Here is an 11,432-nt window from a genome sequence, read left to right on the forward strand (position 1 = left end):
GTCAAAGCTGTGCTTGTTACAAAATCTAAATCTTAGGGCATATGATATTTAAAAATGGGATAAAGACTTGAGTAGTAGCTCAGTGATAGTTGTCCAACATGTATGAGGACCTGTGTTTGACTTCTATCACTATAAAACAATAATGATAATGTCAACAATAAAATCCAAAGAAATAATGGAGAAACTAGCAAAAACTCAAAATAAAATGCAAATGATTTAATGTACATAAAATCAAGCCTATAGAAATAATTTCACAAGTAAAGACAATATATGGAAGAGAATTAGTCCATCATCCTTTCAGAGAGACAAAAATAAGAATTTATTCTGTCATCTTTCAGTTTACTTTCATAAATTTCTTTGTACTGTACTAGAGATTGATTCCAGGCTGTTACACAAGTGATCTTCTAGTAAACCACACCCTAGTCCTAGCAGAGGGGGTTTACATACAAAAGCTGAATGCTATGAATTCAGAAATGGTCAGGTATTTGAGATTTTTAATGTATTTTTTCAATGTTGGGTATCATATTCAGTGTTTCAAGAACTGCTAGGAAAATGCTGTACAACTGAGTTACATCATCATCCCAGTTCATCTAGAATTTCAACTTACTAGTGCCATTGATATGCTACATTTGATTGTCTTGGTGTTTGTAATTTATTAATTCATTTAATAAATATCTGTTGCATGTTGTAGGGGATTTTATTTTGGAAGGTTCCCTGTTTCTCCAAGGGGGAGAAGTACAGGTGTCAGAGGTGCTCTTATTCTGGTCTCTCCACTTTAGTCCTAAGGCAGTGTAATAAAGGGTGGCTAATGATGTTCTCATCATTCTAGTTTCTGTTGACAGTCTATAGCAGCCAGGATAAAGGGAATCTACATTGGATTTTACCTCTTGGTCTTCAGTGAAGGAATGTGGTTATGGAGAAATGCTAGGTCTTTAATGCAAAGGATTTTACTCCAAAAGTATATCAATTATCAGCAGAGGAATCTTTGCCTTTTCTTCTAATAAGTTATATAATTTAATGTATTAGCAGTCAATATTTCCCTTTAATATTTTCCATTTCATTTGCTCCAGAGTTTAACATAAAGTGATGGAGTTTACTTAATCAGAAAATATAAACAGCATCATTGCTATTTTAGACATCAACATATCTGGGTTTTGTTTAAACATCAGAAATATAGCAGTCAAGAAAGCCTGTGCCCTCAGGGGGCGAACTGCTTATAGTAAGACTAGTAAGGTGCACATAGTATGCAGGTGGAAAGGAAAGATAGATGATGAGCAAATACACACACATACACACTTACATAGTATGTTAGGAAAATGCTATACTAAGTCATGTGATAATACAGAGAGTAAGTGTGTGTTTACTTTAAAAAGTGTGCTCAGGAAGGGCTTTTCTGTAGGTGGCATGCAAGCTCAGAGTGCTCCCCTCCCTGTTTAGAGTGTTCTAAGCAACGAAGAGCTGGGTAGAGACCCAGAGGCAGTAACACTCTTGATGGTATTGAGAAATAGGAAACAGGCGAGTACAGCTAGGATATAGTAGAAGAGATATAAATATAGGAGATAATTTGGTATAGAGGAAAAGAATTAGAAATATGGCTGATGTACTCAGATTGTAAAGGAAAAGAATAGACATGCTAAAATAAAACCTATTTGCACAACTAATTAATGCTTAAAAAACCCAAATGGATGCTATTTACTCATAGTAAAAATCCATGTGATACAAGAAGATGCCCAATAACCAATGAATGGAAAACAACATATATCACAGAATATTACTTATTCATAGAAATCATGTTATTTTGTAGGAGAGTGGATAGAATTGGAGACCATCCTGTTAAGCACAATGAACCGAGTTCAAAAGGTCAAGTATGGAATGATTTTACTCCTTAGTGGAATCCAGATCTAAAATGGTGATGATCCTGATGATAATGAAACATAAATATAGAAGGCTTAATGTCTGGAGGTATCAGAGGGTGGAGCATGGGAAAAAGGAAGTTACTGAAAGGTGAAGAAATACATTACAAGCATATATATAAATATATCATAATGAAATCAATCAGATATGTATTGAGAAAGAAGGAGAAGTGACTATGGGAATGTAACAGAGAATATGAAAAATTTTAATGCATCTACGGAATTATCAAGGTGAAACCCCCTAATGTGATTGCTATAAGCTAGTTCAAAATAAAATTTTAAAAATCCATATGACATTAATCATACAAATGACTTTCTTTTTCCTTTTCTATTTTGAAGCCCCATATATATCCATTTGTAACTGATCCAGGGTAAATGCTAAATGTTCATGAATCATTTGTAGTCAAATTCATGAAGTAATGTACTTTAACACAAATTTTTATGTTCTGCAAGAGGGATGATGTTTCATTTCTAATTTTACACTACTGAAGTGAATAAGAGACTACCAGATGTCAACTTAAATAGAAAGGTGAGTTAGTTGAAAGTCTTTTTCATCTTGTCACTTTATGCTTTCAACACAAATATCCTGAGGTGGAAATACCATGGCAATTAGAACCACATGATCTGCTTTTGATTCTAGATTCTACAAGTTTTGTGCTATCTTCTCAGTCTTGGTTTCCTTGTGGTTAGTATTAAAAAGGGCTGTGGTGCAAGTAGAATAGAATGGCTCAAAAGTATAATTCTAGTTATTTGGGAGGCAGAGATCAGTACATTGAAGTTTGAGGCCAAACTGGTGGCCAAGAAGTTTGTAGGATCATCTCAACCAATGGTGGTGCAGGGACACACATTATATCCCAGGCCCTCGCTGGGGTCAGTATCTCACACTTGTCATCCCCAGAGACACAGAAGACAAGCAGGAGAATCACAGCCAGGCTGGAGTAGGCAGAAATGAGATCCTACCTGGAAAATGGCTAATGAAAAAAGAAGCTGGAAGTATAGTACAGTGATAGAGCCTCTGCTATGCAAGCACAAGGCCCTGAATTCAATCCCTGTACCATCCAAAAATTAAATAAATGGATAAAAATGCTGTTGTGCAGATTAAATAAAATGATACATGTTTAAAAGTCTTATGTTTTAAATGTCTCAAAGATCATATTCAAAGGATACTAAGATGAACATTGATTTTTACATAAGTTCCCTAAAATGAGCATGTACCTTGCACTCAACAACCCCTACCAGTAGCTTATGGCCTGATGGCTTTTCCTATAGTTATCATTACCTGTGTGGTGCAAATTTGATCATAGCTCATCTTGTTTCTGTCATTGCAATTCAGTCAGGAGAATTAGTGATAACACATTGCAGGTGGTCAATTATTTCTTTAATATAATACACATGTGCATATATACACATATATTTTACTTTTAAGTTTAGTTTTAGTGTTTTTGTAGGTGTAATATCAATAAAAAGTATAACATGTAAAATTATCACATATATGAGTATGTGGAGAGAAGAGTTGTGAGTGTACATTTTAAATAATTAAGGAAACAAATTTTTTCTGCACTACTGGAATTGGAATCTGGTGATTATCTCATGCTAGGTACATTCTCTATCACTAATTTATACCTTCAGCTTGAAATCATTTTATTGGTGGAATAGAATTGGTTCTATTTACCAATTCATTGATTCGGTCAATCATTCATTTGCTGTAAATGAATAATAGTTGAGAAATCAGGGCATCTACTAATTGCTGAAGCTTAGTCATTCTTCATTATATGTATCTGAGATATATACAACAAATGGCTTAGATAGTAGAAGCCATGTCACAGAAGGCAAGATAAATGGTTGAGCCTTCTTTTTTCTTTTTCTTTTATTTATTTATTATTGTGAAAATACTGTACAGAGGGGTTACAATTACATGGGCAAGATAATGAGTACATTTCTTATCAATCATTGTAAGCCTCCTCCTTTGTTTCCCCTTCCCATCCCTTCCCATCCTCCCTCTGCTCCCCCTCACCCAATCCTCCTTCCCCCCACCCCACCAAAGTTGTAAAGTTCGTTTTCCACATAAGGATTGTTCATCTCATTGTGTCAATGGATCCACCTGCATCCCTATTTAAACGATTTGTTTTTTCTCTTCCCCTCCACAAATTATACCAACCTCAAATACAGTGAAAGCAGGGGTTATACCATGGGGGAGGGATGGTTGAGCCTTCTGAAATATGAGAATGTCTGTGTATTTCTAAAAGATTATTTTACTAAGTATAAAACAGAATTCTAAGCAGCCCATGAGTTCATGGCCGTGTATGGTCAGCAGCTCCTTTTCTGTTGGTGACACAACAGGTACTATTACCTTGCCTTATTTTTGACATTGATGTTGTAGTGAAATTCTCCATTACTTTTATCTTTTCCAGTTGATAGTAGTCGATGGGTTTACTTGTGTTCCTGAAAAATCGTGTGTAGTTCCACTATTATTTGGGACTTCAACTATGGCAGTTTGGAGATTTGGTCTTTAATGTTGTGATTAGTTTAACATAAAGTTGTCAGGGTAGGCCTTTATCCAACCTATAAGAAGAGGAACATCAAAGTTAGGTATGCACCTACCTAGGAAGGATCTGGTGCGAACAGATTGAAAGGATAGCAGTCTTAAGCCAAGTAGAGAAGTCTCAGAAGGAACAAAGCCTGCTCACACTTTGGACTTTCAGAAGTATGAGGGGAGAAATGGTTGAGTGACTCTCATATTTTGTTGTAGCAGACCTAGAGAACTGATGTAGGGATGCAATGTAAAATGTGTGTGTGTGTGTGTGTGTGTGTGTGTGTGTGTGTGTGTGTTGTTGATATTGGGGCTTGGATACTGTTTCCTACATTTATCATGCAAAACTGGCATTCTACAACTTCCAGGTTTTTACTGGTTGACTCTAAAAAGTCTCATGGATTTTCCTGCCTGGGCCAGGTTCAAACCTAGATTCTCAGATCTCAACCTCCTGAATAGCTAGGATTATAGATGAAAGAAGTCAATGCCCAGCTGTAAATTTTTATCTCAAGAGCTAATAGTGTGAAAATAGAACAAGTAAAGAAAAACCCAAATAGAAACACCAACTCTTAATGTTCATAAGAACTATATTTTATATAAAGAAAATTATTTGCCTTTCATTTCTAATTGACACATTATAACTGTACATTTTTATTCAATAAAGTCTGATCATGATACTTAAATTGTCACTTAAAAGGCCAGCTGAGGAAACTTGAGCATAAGAAAGGTTTCTTTGGGGGCTGGGAAGGTGGCTCAATGGTAGAGCGCTTGCCTTGTAAGCATGAGGCCCTGGGTTCAATTCCTCAGCACCACATAAGCAAAAAGAAAAAAGCCGGAAGTGGCGCTGTGGCTCAAGGGTAGAGCACTAGCCTTGAGCTGAAGAGCTGAGGGACAGTGCCCAGGCCCAGAGTTCAGGCCCCACGACCAGACCCCCCCAAAAAAAAAAAAAGAAAAAAAGAAAAGTTTCTTTGAAGAAAAGAAGGATGGTCAATAGACACATGAAGAAACCTCTCTAGCCATAAAAGAAATGCAAATCAAAACATTGAGATATTACCTCACCCCAGTTAGAATGGCTATAATCAAGAACTCTAATAACAATAGATGCTGGAAGGGATGTGGACAGAAGGGAACCTTACTGTATTGTTGGTGGGAGTGTAAACTTGTCCAACCACTTTGGAAAGTAGTATGGAGGTTCCTCAAAAGACTCCACAGTGAGCTCCCCTATGACCCAGCAATCCCAGATTGGGCATTTACCCAGATGATCACAAACAAGACCATACTAAAGCTACCAGCACAACTATGTTTATTGCAGCATTATTTACCATACCTAAGATATGGAACCAACCCAGATGCCCCTCAGTAGATGAATGGATCAAGAAAATGTGGTATATATACACAATGCAATTCTAAGCTGCCATCAGAAAGAATGACTTGCCCCATTTGTTAAGAAATGGAAAGACTTGGAAGAAATTATATTAAGTGAAGTAAGCCAGACCCAAAGAAACATAAGTCCCATGGTTTCCCTTATTTGCAATAACGAGTGTATGTCTGAGATAAGAAGAAATGGTCAGATAAGTTGATGTTAGACGAAATGAACCCCAAGATAAGGACTCAAATGTTTTTCTTTCTTGCTATTGTTTCTAACATATTTATAAGATGATTTCTTTGTTGCTTTGTATGCCCTCCCCCACAGTATAACCCCTGTTTTCACTGTATTTGATGTTGGTGTAATTTGGGGGAAGGGAAGGGAAAAACAAATTGTTTAAATAGGGATACAGGTGGACCCATTGCAACAATGAGATGTACAAGACGTTATGTTGAAAAACGAACTTTGGGGGGGGGATGGGAAAGGATGGTAAGGGGAAACAAAGGAGGAGGAAACAATGCTTGATAAGAAATGTACTCATTATCTTGCCCATGTAATTGTAACCCCTTTGTACGGTATTTTCACAATAAAAAGAAAAGTTTCTCTGAGACAAAATGAGGATGGCCACCTGGGGTGGGGAGGACATGAATTCTACTTGCACAGCAAATGAATAGGCATCTAAAGAGTCTGGCTCCTTCAGATGCTAAATTATATACACATATAAAAACAAATATAGTATCATATGCAGATAGACACAAGCAAATTAACTAAAGTATACATGGGAAGAATCCAATGGTATAAGTGAACAACTAATTTACAGCATCAAAATGACCAAAAAGAAGGTGGAACCTGTGTTGTCATGGGGTGAGGGTGATATCAAGAGGAGTGTGGAAAATGAGTGGAGAGAGGAAGGGTAGGAGAAAAAGAGTCAAAATAGTGTGTGTGTGTGTGTGTGTGTGTGTGTGTGTGTGTGTGTGTAGAAATGGAACCAGGCAGCTTGAGAGATGGAGGAAAATGATAGAAGGGGTAACACGGATCAAGATGCATTATAGTCATAAACTAACGTGTTGAATTGAAACCCTTAGTACAATTACTATTGCTACTACTGCTACTACTACTACTATGAAAGTGACCCCCCTCCCCAATACCCAAAATGAAACAACAAAAATAAGAAAGTTTATACTAGACTTATTATTACTGCAGTGGTCAGTAAGAAGAGCATAGAATGTCTATTGGTCATTAGTTACTAATGTTATGCATAAGAATGTGTAAGAAGTAGGAAATGGCTTATTATCTTTATGGTATGAGGAAGTTGACATCAACCTGCAGTGTTAGGTAAGCATGACCTAGGGCACTGTGGTCCCTGCCTCATCTTTCTCTGGGGCTAATAAATTCTGTGATCTCATTCTCATGATGTTTTCAGGTTTGACTTTTGTTTGTTTGTTTGAGAGGGCAGTTCTCAGGCTTGGATGTTAGGTCCAGTTTAAATAAGTGTTCTTTCAAGGAATTTTTACTACATTTTATAAATGCTGTTACTGTTTTACAACATTTTGCAAATAATTTTTTTTGGGGTCCGGTAGTGGGGCCTGAACTCTAGGCCTGGGCACTGTCCCTCAGCTCTTCAGCTCAAGGCTAGCGCTCTACCACTTGAGCCACAGCACCACTTCTGGCTTTTTTCTTTCTGCTTATGTGGTGCTGAGGAATCGAACCCAGGGCCTCAAGCATGCAAGGCAAGCGCTCTACCACTGAGTCACCTTCCCAGCCCCTGCAAATAATTTTTTACTGAAAGTAACACATTACCTAGAATGTTAATTGCTGAATATTAGTGACATTCATTAGGTTTGCATGATAATAAATGATAACAAAGGCTCTTATCATCTATACCCAGGAGATTATGTGATTTCTAGTGGGAAGGTTATGTCTATTATGAATTAGGATATAAACATAGACATCATTATTTCTTTTCTTCTCAATTGATCACCTAGGGGATATTCTAGAGGCAACTTACTCCTGAATTTCTAAGCAGGTCCAAAAGAAATATAAGGCTTAAATAAATGCCACGTGCTCTATGACATGGTGGCTCTGGCATCAACTCTGTGGCTTTCCTTCATACATTCTTGGTTAAATGATTAATTGGAAATATGATCATCAGTTGGAGTGATTCCTTAGAAAACTCCTACTATGAGGTCTATACTGAAACATTTGCCATTTAGGAAGAAGAATCCGTGACTGCATGTGAGCACATTTGATACCTCCCTCCAAACCCAGTTCCTTTTCCAGGACAGTGGACGTGAGAAAGGCATGGAGGGTCAGCACTTAGTTCTCTGAGAGGAAGAAGAGTGAGTTAATCTAGATTCCCTTCATTCCTCTCACTCTCTTTGTGGATGAAAGTTAGTAGAGCTATTATAGTAAATAACAAGAAACTTAGCAGTATGAGCTCTTGAGTGGACAGTCTGCATTTCTTTCATCTTAAAGCTCCATAACTATGTTGGCTTAGTCCTCAACCTAGTAGCAATGCAGCCACAGCAGCCCAAGCGACATATCAGGAACATAGCAGCATAGAAGGGGAGATTTATCTGTTTCTTTTTAAAAAATTTATTGTAAAAATACTGTAGAGAGGGGTTACAGTTACATGAGCAAGGTAATAAGCCCATTTTATATCGAGCATTGTTACACCCTCCTTTATACTTCCCCTACCATCCCTTTCCTCCCCACCTCCCCAACTCCCACCCCCCTCCAAAGTTGTAAAGTTTGTTTTTTTTAACATACTGTCTTGTACATCTCATTGTTACAATGAGTATCTCTTATATTCTTATTTCAGAATTTTGTTATTTCCCTTCCCCTCCCCATATTAAAAAAATGTATATACAAGATGCAGGACACCAGAATCAAATATCTGTTTCTTTAAAAATATTTGGTGTGGGGCTGGGAATGTGACTTAGTGGTAGAGTGCTTGCCTAGCAAGCATGAGGCCCTGAGTTTGATTCCTTAGTACCACATAAACAAAAAGTAAATAGATTAAAAGTAATTTAAAAATATTCGATGTGTGCTCTACATGCAGAGAGTTTACATGTCATAAGAATATAGTTGGTGAACCTTTTCAACCTTAATTAATAATATACCCAGAAAAACAATCATATTTCTTTTTCATTCATTCATAAAAAGACGTTTGGATACACATTCATCATTTATTTTTCATTTTCTGTTGTTAGAATGAAATAGAAAAGAAGACTGTGTAGAAACACTGGGATATGTGTGAAATTCTAAATCTTAAGCTATCCTGGATCTTCGTTATACCTCTTATCATTATTGACTTCATGAACTCTTGCAGAAAGTTATTTGAACACCCCATAGACTTGAAGGGATATCTTTCTAAGAAAGAGAATTTTAATATGGTCTCTGCTTTAGAGTAACCCTTCTTCCTTGCTTTTCACCACAGAGATGGTAAGTTAATGGAAACATATAGGAAATAGAAGGTAAAGGCTAGATAAAAGAAAGGAAGATTAACAGACACATCTCAGTATTTTACCTCTGTAAGTTCTAGGAAGGTGAAGAGCATTGATCTGTCACATTCAGCTTATGTGAATAAAAATCATAGTGATTTACATGTTGAGGGAGGCTTTTTAAGCAGCACATTCGAATGTCATTTACAAAGGGCTTTCTTCAACTCAGCCAGCATTCTCTACCTTATGACTGAAAAATTAGAAGTAGAGACTTGGGTCCTTTATTAATGAACTATTCTGTCTTCTCAGATTTGCCATCATGAGAATGCTGAATGGAAATGACTCTGGTGACTGAGTTTATTCTTGCAGGATTAGCAGATCATCCAGAATTCCAGTGACCCCTCTTTTACATGTTTCTGATGATCTACACTGTTACTGTGGTGGGCAACCTTGGCTTGATCACTTATCGTTCTGAATTCTTGCCTCCACACCCCCATGTACTATTTCCTCTTCAAACTATCTTTCGTTGATCTCTGTTATTCTTCTGTTTTCAGCCCTAAAATGTTGATGAACTTTGTCTCAAAGAATGTCATCTCCTATGTGGGGTGCATGACCCAGTTGTTCTTCTTTCTATTTTTGTGATCTCTGAATGTTATATGTTGACCTCAGTGGCTTACGATCGCTATGTGGCCATCTGTAATCCATTACCGTATAAGGTCATCATGTCCCACCAGGTCTGCTTGGTGCTGTCTTTTGCTTCCTATGTGATGGGTTTTGCTGGAGCCATGGTCCACGCAGGCTGCATGCTTCGACTAACCTTCTGCAGTTCTGATGTCACCAACCACTACTTGTGCAGCATACTTTCCCTCCTCCAGCTTTCTTGCTCCAGCACTTGTCAATGAGGCAGTTGTTCTTATTGTTGTGACCATTAATATCATGGTCCCCAGTCTTACCATCCTCATTTCTTATATTTTATCATCAGCATCATTCTTCACATCAAATCCACTTAAGGGAGAGTGAAAGCCTTCAATACCTGTAGCTCTCACATCATTGCTATTTTGGTTTTCTTTGGATTTGCAGCACTTATGGAACTATGGACCAGCGAAATTTTTTTCTGTTTTTTACATGAATGTGGTACCCATGCTCACTCCCCTGATCTACAGTTCTCAAAACAAAGATGTCAAAATGGCACTGAGGAATATTGTGATGAAAATTCAGAAGAGAAGTATATTCTAATTAAAACCGAGAGTCACATAAAGGAATTGACGGAACTTAAATTTTTATCAGCATTTTTAGGTTGAGTTTTTGTTTTCCATACTTGTATGACTTTTACTGATACTGCATGAAGTTTAATAGACTAGTCTTTTACCATTTTTTAGAACAGATCTTATCTTACTAATCTTGTCAAACTACTCTGCCTAGCATTGTTCACTATTTTCTATATAAGACATGTTTATCAAGTAACATATACACTAGTGCCTTTCATTTTTGCTCATCTGGATAAAATTTGGAGAGTTTTTACATTACATAATATTCAAATGATATTCTTACCTAAACACTGTTGTGGGTTTTTTCACTGTTGTGTTTTATAGAAGCATTCACATCATGGCTGAAGTGGTAACAGGCATCAGAATTTCATAAGTGGCCTTTATACAAGCTGTGCAGAGCTCAAGGCAGAATCAGAAACCCCTTAATCTTGTCCTTTTGTTCCATTTTCTCACCCTCTTTCCTTTATGATTCTGATTTTTCTTGTCTTTGACTAATGGTTAACATCTGCAGCACATGCCACCAACTTCTGAGAATCTCCACCATCTAGATTTATCCTGAACTCGGTGCTGACTCACAAATAATGAAGGCAGGGTTTTGAAGAAAAGGAAAATGAGGTTTATTGATTTTTCAGGCAGCAGAATAAAGTTTAAAGGTTTTCTTCCACCTTCAAGGTGGGGATTGAAAGTGTTAAAGGGGAAAGGTGTTTGTGCTAGAAGGAAGAGCTCAGTAGTAGATGTTATCTTTGATGTCATTTGTCTCTTGATTTTTGGTTTTGAACATGTGTGTCTTGCTGACAAAAGTTTATTCAGTGCCACTTCTGGCTTTTTTTTTCTTTTTGCTTATGTGGTGCTGAGGAATCGAACCCAGGGCCTCAGGCATGCAAGGCAAGCACTCTACCACTGAGCCACCTT

General features: G+C 37.2%; 1 pseudogene; it reads left to right on the forward strand.

The window, feature by feature from the left end:
- The first annotated feature begins 9,590 nt into the window (after positions 1 to 9,590).
- Positions 9,591 to 10,488, forward strand: LOC105980585 (annotated as a pseudogene).
- The last annotated feature ends 944 nt before the right edge of the window (positions 10,489 to 11,432 follow it).

This window comes from Dipodomys ordii, unplaced genomic scaffold, assembly GCF_000151885.1.
Source record: "Dipodomys ordii isolate 6190 unplaced genomic scaffold, Dord_2.0 Scaffold10, whole genome shotgun sequence".
Lineage (NCBI taxonomy): Eukaryota > Metazoa > Chordata > Mammalia > Rodentia > Heteromyidae > Dipodomys > Dipodomys ordii.